At 45.4% G+C, this 22,576-nt stretch overlaps 1 long non-coding RNA gene across 7 annotated transcripts in view; it reads right to left on the minus strand.

Moving 5' to 3' along the window:
• Positions 1-923: 923 nt before the first annotated feature.
• LOC144121801 (uncharacterized) overlaps positions 924-22,576 on the minus strand; it is a 45,407-nt gene continuing 23,754 nt past the window's right edge. For 3 of the 7 annotated variants that reach the window (XR_013312703.1, XR_013312702.1, XR_013312704.1), the window contains exons 3-5: positions 17,222-17,331; positions 9,799-9,940; positions 924-3,831 (exon numbers count right to left, since the gene is read on the minus strand). This is a non-coding gene — a long non-coding RNA (uncharacterized LOC144121801). Of the gene's footprint in view, positions 3,832-9,798; positions 9,941-15,650; positions 16,305-17,221; positions 17,332-22,576 lie in introns of all 7 variants that reach the window. The other 4 variants (XR_013312706.1, XR_013312705.1, XR_013312708.1 and 1 more) reach the window with 3 other exon arrangements.

Here is a 22,576-nt window from a genome sequence, read left to right on the forward strand (position 1 = left end):
CTTGGGCTTGATACAAAAACAAATCCAACAACAACTGTGTGATGTGCCTCGCTGAAAACAGCAACGAGAGCACATCCAAAGACACATGGTACACTGATTCGTCGATCGCAAAGACCACACTGTCAGCGAGTCACACTTGTTGAGGAAAACACTCAAGAAGAGTGCGTTTCTGCTTCCCCTTGATGCGTTAATAGGCCTATATGCCAAATTGCTCAACTTGCTCAAAGCTTGGAACGTGACAGCGTTAGAGACCCTGTTCAGCAGAGAAGCTGGCATTATAGATGGCGTGTCAAGGAAATCCGGACTGGTCGAGGGGGCCCCGACATCCACATGGAGCTACGGAATTAAAAAGTGATTAAATTTTAATTATAAAGTTGCAAAACAGCCATTCTTGCATATTTTTGGTAAGTATTTACAATTTAATTGTGTTAAGCACCCAAAAAGTGTTATACAGTAGAACCCCGCTGTTACGTTCCTCACTGCTGCGTTTTCCCGGCTGCTACGTCGTTTTCATCCAGTCCCGGCATAGCTTCCATAGGATCCAATGCATAAGGAACCCCGTTGTAACGTAGTAGCTTTGAAAACGTTCCCGCATGATACGTTGCAACTTAGCACCCCGAACACGCCTGGGCTGAAGTAGGCAACGCGCTGCAACTGCCATTTTGACTTTTGGCGAGTTTTGGCCGGGCTTGGCTATGGAACTGGCTGCAAGAAGCCGCACGCCAGTTCGAGAGGCCACCACTAGGTGGCCGTTCGTGAAAAATGCTCTCACTTTTACGGTCGCTGCATGGTTGTTGGACGGGCCGACTCCTCTTCTATCATGCTATCGTCATTGTGCATTAAGCCTCGTGAGCGTCGAACTTGTACATAGATGGCATCGCACAAGCGGAAGGTGCTTTCCTTGAGGAAAAGCTGGACGCATTAAACACAGTCGACAGGCAGCCAGCGTGGAAGAGAGTCGACATTGCCAAGGACCTTAGTCTCCCACCCTCGACGCTTAACAGCATCGTCTCGAAGCGTGCCGAGATAGAGGGGAATGCAGCGCTCTTCAGCCCGAAAGCAAAGCAGGCTCATGGCAGGAACGGCAAGCCACCATTCTGGACTTTTTTTATGTCCTAAGCGCACTCTGTGGAAATAAATTGTCTATAGTTGAAACTGCACTTTTTTCATTCATTTTCGGAGCTTTCCTCACTGTTGCGTTTTCCCGGCTGTTACGTTTTTTTTCCCCAGTCCGGTGAAAAACGCATGAACAGGGTTCCACTGTACAAAGGTGACATTGTACAGTTATCATTACTTCATGAGAATTTTTGTTGCTTCTGCATATACTGCAAGGACTGCATGATGCAGCACTACGCATATATAGTTTGGTACTACGCTCAAGCAAAATTAATGCTTTTGATGGAGACTATTTTTACACTGCTTGAGTGAGCAATGTAGTTTAGCAGTGGAGGGCAACCCTGTGACCACAGCTTTTAATAGACATAATGCAGGGAAGTGGAATGAAACGGGTTATGAAGCAGCATAGAAGCTGCCTTTCAGATCAATGCTCTCTATACGTTTGTCTATCACGTCGCTGCATTTAACACATGACCACAGAAGGTGCTTTAGAAGTGAAAACTTTGGCCTTAGTTTCATTTCATTTCTAGTCCAAACCTTTTCCTTATTTTCCAGGAGTGGTGCCTTATGTTTTATAAATCACAGCTTTTTCCTCATGTTGAAGCCTTTCTCCGGGGATGTAAACCGCGCTTAAGCAGTAACAATGTGATGCACCCAGAAATGTCACTGCAGACGCAAGCTTCATCTAATTTTATTCACGGGTAGTGAATATATGTAGAGAAAACAGAATGCATTCAAAACACAACTGATTATATCAGTTGTGAATATCCAGATAACAAAAAGCGCACTTCCCTCCTGGGAGAAAATTCATGTGGGCAACAGAAAAGCATACCAGCGTAACAGACCAGAAATATATTGTTGCCAGAAGCTGCATCAAACTATATGCACTGCAGAAATCCGACCACTGAGAAGGTTGGCTTCCAAAGAAAAAACAAAATGGCCTAGATGATGGAATGGAAACCAGCAAAAAATGAGAGCAAAGGTGATGTTGAGGAAATAAAACCTGCTATAACAACAAAAGCAAATGAAAAAAATATGAAGAACTACAGGCATAAGAGAATGCAGGGAAGGATTTGTTAAACTGCATTTCATTCCCAAACATTTACCCTAGTTTGCCAGTTTCCATTCAAGCAAGTGTTCCTGTTCATGTTCCTTGACACGGGCCTCCCGGTAGTCTGGCATCTGGGGTGCCTATGGTTTGACCCTGCCCCTGGCAACAATACATTTCATTTCTCTGATTACGTTGTTTTTTGTTGCCCATACAGCAAATTTTTTCTTGAGAAGGCAGTGTGCTTGTGATTATCCGAGCATATGCGACTTATATAAGTAGCTGTGATTTTGGCATTCTTTGTTCTTCCATCATACATTTCCTGTGGTACTGCTTCCCGCTGATAAACATTTGGAACCCTGCACTCATGGCCCTGTTTCCATGTGTTGTCGTTTACCCCTGCCTATTATGCAGTTTACCCCTTCAAGTAACCCGTAACCACATTCTACAAAGCCTTCATGTTTGGAAAGTTTATTACACTTCTTTGTGCAGGCCAACCACAGGGTGCATCTATGTCCCAACTTTACAAAGAAGACTATCCAGGCCATTGCTGCCGTAATTTGGGTGCAGCATGTGGCAAAATAAATACCACTGAATGTTTGTTTCACTGATTGTTCTATGAATCCTTTGTGCTCATTCTGCAACGGGACATGTGGCCTGAACAAAATATAGTTCAGCTCATCTCACCTGAAGCAGTCAATATAGATAATAACCTACTTCCGAGGCTTCAAACGGAGCACACAGCTCCAGGCAGCAAGGCACGTGGTTTGCTGCCCGTTTCAGTCTTGAGTGCGGTGAAGGTGACAGGTGTTCAGCCATGCTTTTATTTTCGTTGGTTTGGTTTTATGGGGTCTAATGTCCCAAAATCACACAGGCCATGAGGGACGCTGTACTGGAGCGCTCTGAATAATTCTGACCACCCGAGGTTCTTTAATGTGCACTGACATTACACAGTGCACGGGCCTGTAACATTTCGTCTCCATCGAAATGTGACCGCCGCGACCAGCACTGAGCCCACTTTTTTCAGGACAGCAGCTGAGCATTGTAATCACCGACTGCAGCGGCTTCTGTTTTCTTTGTTTCATTTACAATTGGTGGAAAGACCAAAGAATGTGGCATCATGTTTTGAAACAGCATTCTGTGTTTCTTTCACTCTTTTTTTGGGGGGGAGAGATTTACTGAGGCCTCTGTCAGGCATTCCAGCCTTTTGCCACAGCTGTCGCTATTAATGGAGAGATGAAAAAATTGGAATGGCATGGCGCACAGCTCAATGGACCAACTATGTTTAGATTTTGCTGTTACTGGCCAGTTACTGCCAACCAGGTGCTGCTACACCACAGCCCTGTGTTGCGCCCACTCTAAAAAAAAAACACCACTGTGAAGAAATCTCTGTAGCACCCACAAGTGACACGGACAATGAGTTCTTCAAAACTGACAGAGCACAACTACACGACACAACAAACAATTAAATTCACCACTGAACGAAGAGCAATGTCAGAGATTTTACGATTTTTAAGAGGTGCCCAAGACTGAAATAGCTTCTAATGTAGAACACTGGGTTGTCTTCATCTGCATCAGCACAGCGCCCATTCGGCATACATGGCCAAGGGCACGAGTTCTTCAAAGTGGAGAGAACTTCTGACGCCCACTTCGAAACTGAGTTGTTCCTGCAGTGCAATAAATTAAGAAATCTGAAATGCTTACAAGAGCTGTGACCAACGTACACCCGCCATCAAAAGTAAACGGAAGGCGATTGTGTCGAAAAAAATTAACTTCTCTGAATCTAAAGCATATCAATCGAGATTTATTGGCACAGCGTGTAATTCACAAAATCAGAATTTGGCTGAATACATTTATTTATTCATGCATAAAATGAGGCCAGTTAAATGAAAATTTTTGGCTAAGATTGCCTTCCATTTATTTTTGACGGCACCTGTACCTCTTTGTACTGCAATTACATAAACAAATGAGTATTTTCCTAAGTACATCGATTTTGGAGTGCCTCTAGCGTTATATTCAGAACCAAGATATGAATGTAACAAGTTTTTTTGTTTTTTTTCCACTGTTCAAGATAGCTACAGCAAACTTCATCATCAGACTCATAGCGAATGGGCGAAGCCAACTTCTTGACAGCTTTGGGGTCGTGCTGTGCATGCAGGCAAAGGGGAGGGTGGTTATGAACCTGGAAAGAAGGCAGCACGGGCCGTTGGAAAAGAGAAGGCATTGAAAGAGTTTAGTAGAGTAGGGAAAAAAATGAAAAGTGAATGGGTGCAGGTATGGGCAGCAGAAAACACGAGTCGGAGACTGGGGTCGTTGCTGTGTGGGACAGTGGATTTGTCAACACAAAGATATTGACATATGCGTTTGTTCCATATTGCATGCCATCTGCACTTTTTCCGAGCCCTCGGATGTAGTTGACTTCAACATGCTAAAATCACATTCTAATTAGAATATTTTTTTTCTTCTTTGTGAGCTCTTAGACTCTGCCCTTGTGTTATAACCGTGGTCGCTTTACATACGTGTAAATACGGTATGCATTAAGACTAGACAGTAATTTCAAACTTAATTGCAATACTTTTCAACATTAATTGTAATGTAATGCCATATTACTTTTTGTGAATAGTATAACTGGCAATCCAACTGAATTAGGAATTGCAAGCTGAGCTAGTTGGTTTGAAATTGCTTCGGATGTCCTTGTACTTTTTCGCACTGTTCACCACCCAATTTAATTATATATGTGCAATTTCATAGAAAGTAAATATTAACCTAAATTAACGATATTTCAAGCTTTTTGGCATGTATGACATATATGTACACACATGTACAGGTACACTACATCACAATACTAAACAGCTGAAATATTTTGCTAATTTAGTTTTCTTTTATTCAAACTACCCTGAAGACACTCTTTCAAGGATACTACATAAGGAGAGAGCAGTAAAAAATACAGCAATTGCAACCCAGCACACCAAAAACAAAATATTCTATTCAGTACTTAGAAGAACTTCAAACGTTAGAAATACAAGAATTATCAGAAGAGAAATAAATGACGACAAGAGGTAGATCATGTAATTTGAACAGCAATGCATGAAAATGAAATTCTGCAGGTGTATAATGAATCACTAATGGATCTCCAATCTGCTTAAAGAAAGAACCGCATCACAACTATACAGACTTTGTTACTTATTAATAAAACTGCAGATAAGGGCTTTAAAAATACATGCTCCCTGAAGATTTCATGAATGGGGGCTTTCATGCTCATTGAAAGAATAGACAAAGGAAGGCAACAGACTTCTGAAAAGAACTGCAGTGGCAAATGACACCACGTTTTCGCTTTTCTGTGAGTACGGTGCCCCGACTCAGTACCCAAGTGAAGTCAGCATGCTACATTCCTTCTCATCGTGATTGCCGGGGGGAACAATCTGGAGTGACAGGCTAAATGTGCAATAAGCTCTGCGCTCAGTTTACAAACTATGGAAATGAACATGTGACATGAGCGATCTCGCGGAGTTTACGCTAATGCTGAGAAGAAAAAATTTGGCAGAGACAAAGCGAAAACATTACTGTCCCTGGGTGCACTGACACCCATCCACTGGCGTTACCCACACACACATGCTCGCATATGACACCACCCCGAACTCTATAATTGATACGATAATTGGTTTTTGAGGGAAGTACATGATGCAGTAGCTGTCTCACATCTTGGTGGTACCTCAACCGCCCCTTAAGGGAAGAGGAGGAGTCTGGGCAGGCATACAACTGAAGATGCATATGCCGTAGGCTGCAATCCCTGTCGTAAGCTAGCCTCCAACTTGACTAGCACATGTAAGCTACGTGTAATGAGAAATCGTATGACACCACCCGGAACACTGCATGACAAACAGTTGCATCACAATTTTGTTGTGAATGTTGTCAGGCAAACTGCCACCACACTGCGGTCAACCAGTGGGGAGTATATCCTAGTGAGACCCTGCATACATAAAAATGTAGATTTGTCTTTTACGGAATTAAAAAAAACACATCACTGCCACAGCCTAAGTGCCATTGGAAGTTGGAGGGTACTCACTGGACTCCCATGTAGTCAGCTTTTCAAGTACTGCGTAACAATAGGGGTGCTCTGAGTAGCCTTCCAAGTGGGCTGATTTGTCTATACCAGATTTCTGCTCCAGCGGCCAAGCAGCTCCTGGCTCTCTCGTTCTTTTCCGTGAGAATTCTTGTAATTTTAAATTAAATGCTCATTCTGTCGTGCCTGTACTAAACTAAATATGCACCGTGGAACGTTGTTGCATGCACAGTCAAACTCGGATATGTCGAACCCGCATATTTCAAATTATTGGCTATATCAAACACAAAGATTATCCCATTGAAGATGCTATATAAAAGTATAGGACAGTTGCGTAGTACATTGAACTCCAGTTTCGCCTCGCCGGCCGTTCGATATTTCGAAAACTGTGCCAGGTCCCTGTAAAATGCGCTTTCCCCAAAGACACTTGCATCTCTGGTCGCAGAACGCGCGGCACGGAGGCGAGCGGCGAAGTTTGCAAGCCATGCCTCCTCGGGAAAGAGAGAAAACTGGTCGTGAGTGAGAAGAGAGAACTGGAAAGAGCCAGGCGGTGGTTGCACCCGCGACGCCCCACAACTGGCACAACTAGCACCAATGGCGCATTTCTGCTGAGTTTTCTCCCTGTCTCTCCTTCATCTCCCTTTGTGCCGTTGTCATTCTTAGGATGAGTCTGCTGACTCCTCGACTCGACCGACACCAGTCGACTCCATCAGCAAGTGCGGGGCTGTCGCATTTTTCTTGTGCGTGTCTTTGTTTCAACGCATCGATCGTAGTGTGCGTGATTTCTGCCATATAATGAGCTATGTCACCTACGGATGTAAAAAAGAGAAAGAATCTGGACTTCGCAACAAAGCTTGAGCTGATCCGGCGCGTCGAAAATGGCGAAAGAAGTCCTCCGTGCCACATGCGTTCAGTATTCCGCAGAGCACTCCAATTACACTGTTAAAAAACAAACAGGACATCACGCTTACAGCAGGTGACCAAATTTGCTCGGGAGCATGCCCTGTGCGCCCTGCTGCTTTCGATAAAGTGGAAAAGGTGCTGTATGTATGGTTTCTCAAAGTCCGAGCGAAAAACATCCCTGTGGATGGCCCCATGTTAATGGAGAAGGCCGAATGGTTTGCCACGGCTCTTGGCGAAGAGAACTTTTGCGTTGGCACTGGGTGGCTGCAGCGGTTTAAAAACTGCCATGGCATTGCGGGAAAAGCCATTTAAGGCGAAAATGGGGCTGCCAGCAGCCAGGAGATGCAGAAGTGGCCTTCAGAGGAGTGGCCATACTGCCGAATAAGATGCTCGATCTCCGTGGGAGCTCATGTCACGGCGGGAAAATGAGCAAAGTGCATGTGACAGTTCTGCTTGCGGCAAACATATATGGCTCGTGCAAGCTGCATCTGTTTGTTATCGGAAAGAGTACGTCGCCGCGCTGCTTCAAGAATTGCAAGCAGCTTCCTGTCTGCTATGGCTGTAATAGAAAGGCCTGGATGACATGCCAAGTTTTTCTTGAATGGCTGCAGGCTTGGGACGCCGAGTTGGGCAGGTCGGGCCACCGAGTATGCTTTCTGTTAAGACATCTGCTCGGCCCCTCAAACGACTTGAAGAACACTGAACTGAAGTTTCTGCCGCCGAACACCTCAGCAAGACTGCAGCCCATGGACCAGAGTATCATAAAGGTTTTCAAGGTAGGCTACAGAAAGCGACTTGTTCAGCGGCTCCTCCTAAACCTCCGCATGGGAACTGATCTCAAGATTGACCTACTCGACGCCATTCAGATGATTACCGGCGCTTGGAACGACATAAAACAGGCCACGGTATCCAATTGTTTCGGCAAGGCAGGCCTTGAAGTGGCTGGAGATGAATGTCCTGAAGCTTTGGATGATGACGACAGATGCTTGGAGGTCGCATGTCGTGACTTGTCCCATTTTCCCGGCATCGTCCCGTTGGAACTTACCATTGATGACTTCATCAACACTGACAGCGAAGTTCAGGCTGTAGCTGACCTCGCTTATGAGGACATTGGCTGGAATAGCTGGCGCCCAAGAAGAAGATTCCAGCGACGACGAGGCGCATCTCTTCTGTGTTTCAGAAGAGATGCGCCCATGCACAGCCGCTGAATTCTCATCAGCGTTCATCCTCATTCGGCGTTGTTGCGGCAAAATGAAAGGTATCGAGCTGTCACACCTGGACAGTATTGAGAACATCGAGATTAGCGTTTTCAACTTCATCACTCACAGCAAAAAGCAGTCAAATATTTTCGTTATATCGAACTATTTTCTGATCGACTTAGGAAAACAATACCCGTGTTCGACTGTATAAGTCGGCCCAGAGGCGCGTAACAAAGAGCATGGAGAAAACTCGTGAAGGCTGAAATGTTGGAACTTCGGCTGCAAACTTCTGTGGGTGCATACCACAAAGGCTTGAAATATTTATTGAGATTAACGCTGACAGGCTGAGCTTTTGCTCGAGTCTGACGAGGATATACAGATGAACGACATATGATTGTCTCAAACGGTGGCGCTCAGCTTCCTTTGTGTGTCAGGCACCGCTTGATGACATCACCCTATTTTTCTTGCCATCGCTGGGATTTTCTGTACCATATGTGAGTGCACACCGTAATACACGCGCGTCGCCACTTTTTCTTCTGATAGGACCAGTAATGCTTTCGCATTAAAAGACCCCTGAAGCCGAGGCGCAGAGTAATGCCACGATTACTATCCCTATTTCACTGCTTCAGTGATCACAATGACAACAGTGCTTTTGCAGCCTGAATACACTGAACAGCTTGCAAATGATGAGAAAAAATATGTGCAACGTTGCGACAAAACCCACACGATGCATTTGACCACTGTGCTAAAACTGCAGCAAAAAATCTGACTAGTACTCAATTATGTGCGCGGCAAATGGAAATCTCAGTGCACAGCCACCAGACAGAGAGAGACAGAAGCTCTTTAATTGAAAAAACAGGGAATTCAGTCAGTGTTTAAGTTTACTGACTGCTGCTCTGCGTGGAGAAGGGATTCGGGCAGAGAAAGACGAAATGAGAGAGGTGTAGGAATGGGATGGCAAAGTTCAGTGCACAGGGAATGTACAGTGAGAGTGCTGAACGGAGGGTTAGAGTTTGTCTAGAAGACCAATGTCACTGAAATAATCAAATAAAAAGTTCATAGCACGTCTCTGCTGCCTGTGGCAGCCTAAAGGTCCCAATACACAGTCGAGTGTTAGCGACACCTCGGTGAGTGATTCCATAAGATGTTCATAATGTGCATGCTCCTCATCATACGTTGGGCATTCTAACAAAACATGTTCCACTGTTTTCTACTAAGCCGCAGTTGTTGCAACACGGACTGTTTGCTTGACCTAAGCAGAACTGTAAGGGGTTTGTGTTTAGAAATCCAGCATTTAGATGAAGTCAATGATAAAGAGCTTCCAGAGGCCGAGAAAGCCTTGGTTACCGTCTTGATCTCAGTTGTGGGTCGATGGAGTGCACCATCAAGTGCATTGCATTTGGAAATAACCGCATATGCAAGGAGCTTTCTTTTCGTAATTCCAGCAGCAGACACTATAGTGTGCTCACCTAGGTGGTGAACCAGAACAAGTTGATCATCTGGCTCACGTCCTCCTCTTGTGGAGAGATGTTGAGAGGCATGAGGAGATGCGATTGCTTAGCATTCTGGCGAAGCATGTCAACATCCTGCATGTGCTGCACACAACGTGCCCTGTGGGAAAGAAAAAAAATTAAAGCGGCCCTCACTCAAAGCAGTAAGAGCTTCAGTGTTAGCTGATGCTATGACGATGCAATATGGTAAAGCAAGTGACACCATTGAAACTAATAACTTTGAGTAAACGTTGTTTCAAGTTTCATTTTGTTACTTTGGATACAAACATGAGAATGAAAATTAGGCGCTTACATACACTTTTTATGCATTGCATCATAACAAGGATGGCCTTGCGGCCCGAGAGGAGTTTCATGATGTCTGAAATTTTTCCGCGCAGCTGACATGAGAAGTCAACCTACGTGATGATTTGTATCACAACCATGTGACCAGCAGCTGCCCTTCTGGCAACATAATGATGATGTCATTTCCAGAGATGGGCATCCTCATGAGGGTTAGCCCTTCTGAGGGCATCCTCACCCTCACCTCATGAGGATTTCACTCAGTGAGGTGAGGGTCAGAAAGGATAGGCGCAAGAAAATTCGTGAGGACGAGGGTGAGGGAGAAAAGATATGGTTAAATGAGGGCGACAAAGAGAAGACATGATAGGGTGAGGGAAGGCAAGATGCACTGTCTGAGGGCGAGGGTGGTGGCCCGAACCGTATTTTGGACTAATGTATTTTGTCTGTGCAGACTGTTATGAACTCCCGTTTTAAAGCGCTCCTTCTTAAGGTGAAGATTCTCGGGGAAGACGTAGTTTCTGCAGTCTGGAGATAGACAAGGTGGACACGAAACACAGGTGCCGCATACCTTCTCCATCGCCGCGATGTACTAGACCGCTGACACTGCTGTGCCGAAAAAAGCGCTCTTCTAATTCGAAAAGCCTATATTTAAAAATTGTGTAAAGTCTTAGGTTAAACACCCTGTATAGTGCACTGACAAGGGGGCACTGGTTGGGCCGTGCGGGTGGCCGCCAGTCCAACAGGAACCGTGGTACCGCGGTCAACATTTTTATTATCAGCCCCGAGTCTGTCGGATGATCAGAGTGCAGAGTAAAACACGTAGAAATTATACCTAGCAAGGCTGTTGAATTCAAAAGATCTAAGCCTTCTTTCTTGAACAAAGTTTGATTTCAGCTCAGTGAGGTTTCAAAGAACTGGCTGCGGCGCAAAAAATGCTTCTACGAAATTCCACTGTCAAATCAAATCCTGTTGGCGGCGTTGATATCATTCACACTGTGAGTAGTTCATTAGAGTCGTATCTTCTTTATATTTTCTATTTTCGCTGGAATTGCGGTATAGGAAAGCGGTGCCGAAATGTGGTCGGCAAAGACAACCACTGTAGTCTTACCACGGAAATAAAGCAGCAGCTTAATCACCTTGGTTTGAATCATCGCTCGCTCTGCCCTGCATTGTACGATGTGCTAAAAAAGAAAAGTTGTACTGCTCTCCAAATGACAGGAACATTTCTTGGTTTATTTCTGTCCCTGGTGAGACATGTGACCAGGCAATTGCGTGCCTGATTTTATGAACCAAATTTCTTGCAGGCATAGTAGGGAATTTGACACTCAGCATTTGGTTTGGTTCGGTTTATGGGGGGTTTAACGTCCCAAAGTGACTCAGGCTATGAGGGACGCCGTAGTGAAGGGCTTGCACAGTACACGGGCCTCTAGAATTTCGCCTTCATAGAAATTTTGCTGCCACGATCGAACTCGCGTCTTTCGGGTCAGCAGCCGAGCGCCGTAACTACTGAGCCACCACGGCGGGTTCTCAGCATTTGGGTAATGCATAGACATGCAAGCAAAAAAAATCATGGGCGGTTTAGCTTTTGGGTTAACCACGGATTATTGTGCGCTAGTGCCATTAGCCCTGGTTTTGCATGGTTTATCTTGAGTTTCTATGCTTTTGCTTAACCTGAACTGGCTGACTTTGGTTGATACATCATCTGCTGTAATTTTGCATGATATTGCATCATTTTAGACTTGTACTGCAGAAGAATCGATCATTCTCTACATTCACAGATATCTCGGAGCTCTGAATCCGCTCCTGGCGCAGTAGTGCAGTGGTTAAGCTTTGCGCCACTACCCTGCGATGGCAGGTGCTGTCTTCGGCGGGGCTTGTGAGACCTATGTTGCTCCTGAGGAATCTCTCGCAACTAATAATTAACTGAACTGCCACGGTGGGCAGTTTGCTCACAATCCGGTGGACAGCTTGTGACGACGTCATAACGTCACGTGACCAAAGTGACCAACGTGCTAGAAGCAGGCTTCGGACAGACAGACAACCACTTTTCAGCGGATTGGAAGTGCTAGAGCATTTAAATGGCAACTGCAGGAATCACTCACTCCAGACTCGGGTAGTTAGTGATTACCATTATTAAGCCCAAATGCTGCATTTTAGAAAGCCATTTGATTTTCAAGTGGCCTGAATAATGTTTTATTTTGAGCGACAGCATAAGAGCCTCACTGCAGCAAAAAGCGGCATCACAATTGGGGGGAAGACACTAAAGAAATTAAAAAAATCTATAGTTGCAGGAGCGGGATCTGACCCCGCGCCGGCAGTTCCTCTGGCCATTGCTTCAGACCACTCACAGCCTTTTTAAAGCATGTTATTTATTACATTGAAAATGTATTCTATTTACAGCAGCTGAATTATTTACAAAGGTTTTAGGGAGCGCCACGAAATACATCGGAAAAAGAAAGCAACAGAGCACTAGACGCAAGGTAAGGCTGAGCACATCACCAAGAGGGAGTGCCACTTCGGTTTGAAGTCGTTCCGTTCATACACTTTCCTCAGATGAACAATCAGTTGTGAGAAATCTTAACATCCTGCCTGTACGAAATGCCAAGCTCTCGAGCTGTGCTTGCAATTTTGTTGTCTTCGTCACGTAGCCACGTTCACGCATGTTAAACTGCCAGTCTCTCACGCTGTAGTTTGAAAGCGTGGTCTTTGTCATCTTCTTGCCGTGCGCATGGAAGCATCATCACACGAGCATGCAACAAACCGCACAAAATGGCGGGAGAATAGAAGCATTGAAATTAAGAAGACCCAGTGCAATGTCATCGGGTAATGGTAATTAAGCGACCTACAAACTTTCCTTGTTCTGAGTCTATTCTGTGCTTAGCACTTATTGTAAATGTCATAGAAAACACAACTGAACTGTTTTCTAAATATTCTTGGTGTACATTAGTTTTGGTACAGAGACACAACAACGCGCTGATTCATTTTAGCAGTCCATATAGATAAGAATGCAATGTTATAAGTGCATGGCACATGTATGTATGCAGTGCATGGCAGAAGTAAACGCAGAGTAACATTTTAGGGCTCAACTCATAACTGTCTCAGCTTTGTCTCACGTATTAACTCAAACAAATGACACACACGTACCCGCACACACACAACAGTATAAGCATCTAGCTGCTCATCCAATAGTACCTTGAGGGCTTGTCTTGTACGTTTATTACTCAGTAATATCGCCAGTAGTTGCCGAGTAGAAAATATAACTCGAGTTTTAAAACGACTGTTAGTGAGGGCGAGGGAGGGCCAGCAAATTTTTCGAAGTGAGGGTGAGGGAGGAAAAGTAAAAAAGAGGGCATTTGCCTACCTCTGGTCATTTCATGCGAGTGACACAGCCCTTGTACAACAATACATCAACAATGGACACTGCAAAACGAAGGCAGCTGCTCCAAGAGGTGGAAATTAATTTCATGTGCATTGCCAGCCCCCCAAGGGCCACGTAGCAATGAATGCAATAAAGACGCGAATCAGTCACAAACTGCTATAAGGGGGATGCGTGTTGTATACAGGATAACAACACAATACACTGAAGTAACCAGATATCGAAAAAACTTAAGTCGAACACCTGCGTGATGAACGCTGCTACACAGGAAGTTCCACTGCAATGAAGAAGTATTTCCGGTTCCTCCTTAAGCTAACCGTATAATGCAACACAATTCCATGCCACAGCGAACAACTTTCAGAGCCGTTTTTAGTGAAGCCACAGGATGGTTGCAAGCTGCCCAATTTTACAGTCTTGCGACCCCAGTCGCAAACCACAAAACCAATCAGAGGCGCTACTTCCATCACCCTTGTATTTTTGATGAGGGTCATCAGCATGCTTTTCGATACTGTATAGTACTTTTTGTTGTCTTATTTCGATAACAGCCCGGAGTCGACTGTACGCAGAATTTCAGGCGTTCTGTGAAGAATTTTGGTGCGGAGCAAACATCGTCATGGATGGATGGAAAGCGTGGTGATGAACAGCACTGCTGGCGCCACCTATAACTTAACAAGAAGCTAATAAAGCAAGCTACTGAAGCCTTTGAGGTCACCACAGACAAGCAACAGTTAGTTGCAAGTCTCAGAGGTCACACAGATAGATGCCACCCCAACTGCTCTAACCTTACACCTGCAGCACATCTCCTCCGAAGAGGTGGCGCAGCCTCGAGGGTGCCTTGCTCGGTTTTCAATGTGCCCCAGTCCGCTGCGGCATGTAGTTCGAATTATTGGTGGTGGAAACAATTTGCATTCGATTTAATGGGCAGCTTTATGCGTAGATGTCAATGAAGCGTGGAGAAACCAGGTCATGCAGTTCAAATTATCTAAAAATTTGAATTACTGAAGTTTGATTTCACAAGCTTTTATTGTATTACATTTCGCCCTGATATTTGCTGCTGAGAGTTTGCGCCACGCCTCAACACCATCAGCCTAATGCGAGCGCTTCTGTAGCATGTTTAACTATTAAACAACATTGTGACTTCAATGCTCTGGCATGGTGTTGATGCACTGAGAGGTCCCACACTATGCTAACAAGGAATGAAATCCGCAAACTTAACTTGTCTCACGGGGCCCCTTCGAGAAGACATGGAACACGTTTCTTTGACACATTTTTTGGATTTGATCAAACTCCACCAGAGAACCCAATCAACAATGCTATCTGCATGACCTTAACCCCACAGTCTTACTGTAATACGTGATGACAAGGTCAGTGCAATGGAGCAGCGTGAAAACTGCACTATGGTGCTGATGTCAAAGCGGCACAAGCCGATCGGTTTCTGGAAATAAATGTTCATCCGCAATCTAGTTCAACCTGATTTCACAACAATGGACAGACTTCTTGGAAGCAGCGTCAGAGTTGACGATTACCATCGCACACAGCAAGCCATGCATCAATTTTTGTTTTTACTCTGAGTCTTTATGTTCACTGTGAAAAATGCAAACATGACGTATGCCTCGATGACTAGTGTGTTGAATATTTTGCAACACTTTATGCCCTACCTATTGTTTGACGTACCTGTATACATGTGTTTTATTTCTCGCATGCATTACTTCGCATTAGTATGGTACTTTTGTTGCTTATTATTGACTTTGTATCATGCAACTGCAAGTATGAGGCACACAAGAGGGGATGTGGCACATTTACTACCTTTTGTTGCCCCCCCGAAGGCATTTCTATAAGAAAATATTCTAAATAAAATAAAGAAAGAAAAATAAAGATATGCTTTGAGAAGTCCTACAGGTGGGTGTGTGCCACCTTGTGTTCATTTCTAAGTCACTGTCACGTATCTCCCCGGAGAACACTTGGACTGAAAGAATGGACTAGACGACAGGTGTACCCACACAGACGCACATTTGTTACACCCTACGTGACACACACACTGCCACACAAAACTAACAAAACTAACACAAAGACTATAAATACACACAACCCAGGAACACTGCTACCAGCATCTACTACTAGCGTTCTACTGTTAGTGGTCGGCGTTAGTGCTCACGGTTGGTTCGGTGCGGCTGCGGCGTTGCATGGGTCCAGTAGCCGGCGTCGAGATGGAGTTTGACGTGCTGCGGCTGGCGTTGCTGGCGGCGTCGCTGGCTGCGTCGCACAAGCTCCCGGTTCAAGCGCCAGTGGAGGTGATGCCGGTGTTGTTGGCGTTGGGGGCACCACCCGGATGGGTGGCAACAGCGCTGGAGACACCCCTGGCCATAGCAGGTGGTAGCGTCCTCCGTTGACTCCCCGAAACGGGCTCAGGAACGGCAGGAAGTCCACGATGCGAAGCCGTAGAACGCGAGCTCACTGCAGCAGTAGCCAGCGCCGCTCTCTTCCAGCCGAAGCGTCGCTGACCCGCCGGAGCCTCCGATTCTCTGTTCTTCCCCCCCTTGTCTCGCTCTCCCTCGCTCTTTTATAGCTTTAATGTTAGTCCACGTAAGCCTTGTCGTCGTCCTCTTCTTCTTCTTCTCTCCACCAATCATCTCTCTCCATGTCACCGAATGCTTCTTCTTAATCTTCTTTAGTCTTCGGTTAATCCACGTCATCCTTATCGCCAACCTCTTCATCTTCTTCACATCTTTCTTTCATAATTTTATTTTAGACTCCCTATTGTACGTGACACTCACTGAATCTCCTGGAATTTGCAGCCCATTGGTTGAAACTGCAAATGCATAGTTTTACCTATTCCACTACCTGCAGCAAAGTTGTTAACACAAAAAGAACTTTTTCAGAACTGTACCTACTAAGCAGCCCTAGCAGGATGCAGCAATCTGAATGCAATCTTGAGGCCCTTCTCTCACCTTTCTTGCTGTGAAAGTCACCTATGCTCATTGAAGCGTGAATAGAATTGTGAACCCTGACAGTAGTTGAGGGTACAATTTTATTAAAATTGTTCTTAAGGTGTGTTTTTCTTCTTCTGCATTAGCAAAAGACAAAGCTGTCTCTTAGATACTGAGGCCTGAAATGATATTACTGTGCCTCTGGCCTTGTCCAGCACAAAAGGTGACCCTATCCTGAATCAAAGTTATCCATCAATGTCACCAACAGGCTGCACTTGAACTGTTGTTCTTCCACACTAAGGACAACGAAAACATGGATAGAGGTGAGCAAGCACTAGCAGAAGAGGACATCACCCCATCAATAAGTTAGGCTTAATGCCATCAAAAGCTAACTGATGTTTTCTAGGAATCAGCAGAGCAGATCAATGCCTTGATACTTTAATCTCAAGTTGCATTTTAAAAAATCTGAGCAACTGTAGCTTCTATTTTTTCCCATCTGCAACATGTTTCTCTGCCCTTTATTTCAATGGCACATCAAAGACATTGTATTCTAGTAGTAGGTACAACTCGCACTACACCATGGGCAGCAAAGGACCCAGGGCCTGCAGTTATGTTATCACTCATCAGCACTGCCATCCAGTTTTTAGTTTGCTTGCCTGCCCACAAGTGGCATGACAATCCGTAAACTTGCAAACCTTAGTGCAAGCGCTGCGCCAATAGTATCAGAAGTATGACACTGCAGGGATTCACATGACTAGCACAACGAAAATGCTCTCCAGCCATTAGGAAAGGCTCTCACCTCCAGGTCCACATGCAGCATGTTCCTGGTCCACTCGTCTGGCAGTGTCAGGAAGTCTCGGCAGAATGCTATCAAAGGGGGCACAGGCAGCTGAACATGAGGCATTTACCCTGCAACATCATATCGACAAGCGGTGGAATAAAGACTGGCAATCCATGTTCACAACCTCACATGTAACAAATCACGGCGATAGCACGTATGGTTCACTGTAACCTCTTTGTGATCCATAAGAAATTTTTACCCATTCTTACCATCAACAAATATACCATGTCCACATCGTACTAGGCATAATAATATACTTGTTTCTTTTTAAACAGACTGCTGCACCACAAGTTAGGTGACTCACACAGACATATGATTTGAAAACAGCAAAAGCTAGAACCTGTGCATTAGACAGGTAGAAAGCAGTTGACAGAAAAAAAGCATGCACCAAGAACATGCAGTGGGGATGGCTAAGTACTTGTGATGAGTTAAAGAAATGTAAAAGCAAGAAATGAACAAAAGGGTTACAAAGGAGGAGGCCATGCGGTGGAAGACAGTTTTGACAGTGTGCCGACCCTTGCTTATGCCCCTATGTACGAAAAGTGACGTGGGCATGTTTTCTTTCTTCAACCTTACCTCTGTCACCAGCACCTTCTAGTTTCAGCACTGCAAGAACCTCTACACAACACATAACAACAGGGCTAGTTCCCAAACATTGAGCTACATCGATGCACCAATCATATATTAAAATGAGCAGCTCAACAACACAACTGAGGGGTCCTTAAAATCCACACTCACAAAGTGTGAAAAGACATCATACTACTTTGCACTTAGTGTAGTAGTGCCTTGTGTGTGGTGGCATCCTCAATGAAAATTTGCCCATGTAAGCAACAAGAGGTAAAAAATAAGGTTCCAGCAAAGAAATTTTGCCACTTCCCTAAGATGACTGATATTCTTCTCCTTTACCTTTCATGCATAACCAAAGGTATGCTCCGCCTACCAAAGCCCTGTCTGGTCACTGGTGTCAATACCACAGCTCTCCCCACTCTCTTGAGGGGAGACAACAGCATAGCATAAAAATTATGGTCAATTTGCATACTAGTTAGGCCAAATAAGAATTAGGTGTGCTAGCACTTAGGTTTTCACTTCGGTTCTGGTGTTCGGATCCACTTTTCACAGATGGAAGTTGTTTCTTTAGCGATAATCGATTAACGATCATATATGCGGAAATGGTCATTTTCTATCCATCGGTATCACCAGCTCCAGCTTTTTGTTGCTGTAAAAGGCACGGGAATTGTGGTAGCATGCGGCAGCATGGTAGTTCACTGTAGCTGTGGCTTTCCTGTGCTGCCACCAGCATTGCAATTTTAGCACAATGGGCAAGCACCTTAATAGCTACATGGCTGGGAGTTTGCTCTTGAACACGGCAAGTGTGCAGCGAGCAGGAAATTCGACGTGGCCGAGAAGTGCGTCCGACGAAGGTGCTAACCAGCCAACCAAAAGGATGCATCGAGGAACACAAGCTGCAAAAAGCGCGCTTTCCAACTTTCTGAGGCAAGCCGTGAAAGTTTTCCAAACTGTAAGAACAGCTCCTCTGCTACGTGATGGAAGCGCGAAGCAATGGCTATGTGTTGACAACGGACGTGCTGCGCGACTTCTTGTGGGCTGAGCATGCAGCAGAGCACAGCACCAGCTCGGAGTGGGAAGACTCCACGAGTGACGACTGAACATAGAATAAATGCCACTCATTCCCTAAATGGCGTGTTTTTACTTTAAAAATTTTTTTTCGCACATCACGTGCATAGACTGCACCCGAAAAATTGGCCCTCAAATCTGGAGAAAAAGTTCGGCCCTTACATGTATATATATGGTAAGTGCACAAGCACTTCAGTTCCAGTGTTCAGATCCACTGTTCATGGACGGAAGTTGTTTGGATAGTGATAATGGTTAATGCTCATATATGGGGAATTGGTCACTTTCTGCTTTACATCCACAGATCCCTGGCGTGAAGTTCGCTGAACTTTCCGTGCTGCCATTCAGTCTCTTGGTCGCAAGGAATGCTGCGTTTGTGGAGCCACTTAGCCTCAGAGGGATGCCCGACGGAGACTCGGCGGCGACTGTATTGTGGTCTGCGCGTCGCCAACAAGGGGACCCGTCCTGTCCCGCTCTCCCCTTCTTGCAGGGGATGTCTTTGTGTTCCTCGCGCCGTCAAGGGCATAACCCATCTTGAAGAAGCTTAGGCAGGTAGGGCAGTCGACGTGTGCTGTGCCAAGGGGTTGCCGAGGCTTCGGGCATGCAGGAAAGGCACCTCAGTAGAATCAAGTGACCATGCAATGCTTTTTTTTTTTTTTTTCTGTAGAGAACCGAACATCTTGAGTGATCCTTCCATCGGCATATGTTTGTCTCGCATGCTCGCGGGAGAAAGAGAAAACAAATGTCAAAGTTAGGAATGTACGACGACGTAGTAACTTCTAGGGGTGGGGAATGGATGGGTTGTTTGTGCTGTTTGTGTGTTTGGTTGCAACCTCTCCTTTATAAAATGTTTGGCGGGTCGAGGTAATTGCACAGTTTTGGTTTCCTTTTCCCCAACAATTGTTTAGTTGATATTCTTTCCACAATCTGTGATTAGTTGGCGGAAACCTTATTTTCCTTTCCCTAACCATTGATTGGTGCGGAGGGTCACTTGTTACCTTATTGGTTGCTGTTTCCGCTAAGGGCGGAGACAGAGGGTCTAAAAGTAAGCGCTCTGGGTTGAACCAGGGCTGAATTCGTCTGATCAATGGTTTAGTCATGTTGTAAATAATTTTCTTCTTGCTTGTTTATTCTAATTTGATTTATGTTGTAAATAAATAGTTAACTTCTCCTTTCCTCGAGTAACGTGAATGTCTGAGAGTTAGAACCACCGAGACAGCAAGAATCCCCGATGTCATCATCAACAAGCTGTTTCCTCTCATTGCCATGTGAAGGGGAAATTCCAACTGGCACAGTCAGGATCACAACTGGAGCAGTCGAGGCAGGATCACAATGCCTTTCTACTCAAGGCATTGGACGGAAGGTGAGAAGAATAAGTCGGTGGACAAGCTAAAAAGCAGTTTGTCCTAAAGGAAAAAATGCGAAGCTGCGTCAAAAGACTGATGTCGAGAGCTTCAGGATCGCCGCTTGAGTTCGAGAGGACATCGGGGCTCAAGTCAGCGAGGAGCTGAAGGAGCCGGGCAATGACAAGCCGTTGAGGGTTCAAGTCAGCGAGCTGCTGACAAGAACCAAGCGTCCACATCGCAAAAGGTTGAGAAAAAGAACCAGGCGACCAAGTCAACCGAGTCAAACGAGGTAGAAATCAGCACACTGCTAAGGCTCATGTCAGCGAGCTGCTGAGAGATCCAGGGCTCAAGTGGTCCACATCGAGCAGCCTGCCGTCATCAAAGAGGACGATGAGATCACCGTGGCAGAGAGCAACCAATAAGGTAGGAGACCTTTTTGCGTTCTCCAAATTCACCACGTCGATGTAACGTTTACGTGCTAGAAATGATAGCGTGGAAAAGGGAGATGGCTGCCGTACGGTATGATCGGGAGGGCATGATACGATGTGTTAAGCAGGAGGAGGCAGAAAAGTTGAGTGAAATTGAGAATTTGAAACTCCAAATTGAGCTTGAAAAAACAAAGCTTGCACAGATGCAGTTGAAATTAAAGCAGGGGACGAAAGTTGACAGAGAGATCCTATTTGCTGCAGTTCAACGTTTCGACTGCATAAAATTTGGGCATTCGATTATTGACTGTCGGAATTCAAAGAAAGAACAAGATGTTCCCGCGGTGAGGAGAGACATGTGCACACTAGGAGCTCATGTGGAGATGCCGGTGCCTGATAAGCTAGGTTCCCAACTGGAGATGATTGTTGAGAAGGTCATTCAAGCAGATAGGACAGGTGATCCTGCATGCGGCAATTTGCATGCCGAAGGTCAACGTACTGAAGCCTCTGTGGATTCAGGGTCCGAAATAACGCTAACAGGAGAACCGATTCATTCATCTTCGAGGCGCAAATGCTCCGATGAAACAAAACAGGAAGGTGTGGTTCTCCAGGTAGCAGACTGTGATGTAAAGCCTGTGCCGATGACAACAGCGTTGAAAGCTGCAACGTTTAGGCAGCAGGTCGTAACGTTGTGCGCCGTGCCAGAACAGATCGCTGAAGGCATAGAGGCGCAAGTCACACTTGTGAATCACGCGCTGTCACTGCGAGAAGATATAGAGCAGACCGAGGAGGTACAAGAGTATACTGTTCGCGAACAAGATTTCAGCACCTTGCAAGAGCAGGTTGAGACAGCAGAAGAGGAAGAGCAGGTTCTGATAGCGGGAACACTCTTTGCAGGCGATGGCAAGCTAGTTTCCAGAGATGAGGCGGTCAGCAATGTGCGTAGTGACAGCAGGTCCAGGTGAATATGTAGGAAAGTCGGCAGCACCTGAAACGCATTCACTGCTAGTGCAGCCAGAAAGAGAGCGACTACGTGAAGAAACTGTGAGAGCTAATTTCGAAGAGCATTTCAAAATTCTCCACGAACCTTTTCCAGGCAAACCTGAGGCCCCGGTCCTGGGAATCCTCGCACCACTCCCTGTGCAGTGGTTACTGGTTAAGCAGTGGTGCAGTGGTTAAGCAATGCGCCACTGCCCTCTGATGGCAGGTGCTGCGATCGGCGGGGCATGAGACGTCCAGGCTGCTCTACCCGAGCAACCTCTCGCGACCTCCGCAGTGCGCAGTTTGCTCACAATCCGGCAGGTATGTTGTTAAAGATATATATACCAGCTCATAAAGACCAGACCGGGGACCGCACAAACTGACTGACAGAGAATGGCTTTTCAGTTGAGTGGAAGCCTCAGTGCTAGCACACTAAAAACATTGCAACCAGTCTGGTTTGTTTAGCTGACTAAAGTGCCCAACTTGTGTACATTTGGGCACTATTTTCGCGGAGCTTTGAATAAAGACTGTCTCAGTCGGGACTTCATACAATGCTAGATCTTACACTGCTCCTCTGCGGCTGATTATTAACCCCACTACAGGTAGGCAAAGCAGCCTGCTGTGTAAAACAAACCATGGTTTGTGCTGCACTACCATTGCTGGGGTGATGTAGTTTATCCACTGCATGACTCAAATGAATGCTCAACGGTTGTTCAGAGGCCCCATAAAAGACTGAGATTCACATCAGTCTTTAGGCAAGCTTTGAGAGAAGCTGTGTGCATTTCGCAGTGGACTTAACATTACTATACGTATCACACAAAGACAGCAGTTCACAGTGTATTTCGTATGAAAAAAAAAAATTGAGGATTTCTTCATTACTATCACATGAATTCATTGTATATGTGTGTGGGATTTAACGTCCCAAAGTG

This window comes from Amblyomma americanum, chromosome 2 (assembly GCF_052857255.1).
Source record: "Amblyomma americanum isolate KBUSLIRL-KWMA chromosome 2, ASM5285725v1, whole genome shotgun sequence".
NCBI lineage: Eukaryota > Metazoa > Arthropoda > Arachnida > Ixodida > Ixodidae > Amblyomma > Amblyomma americanum.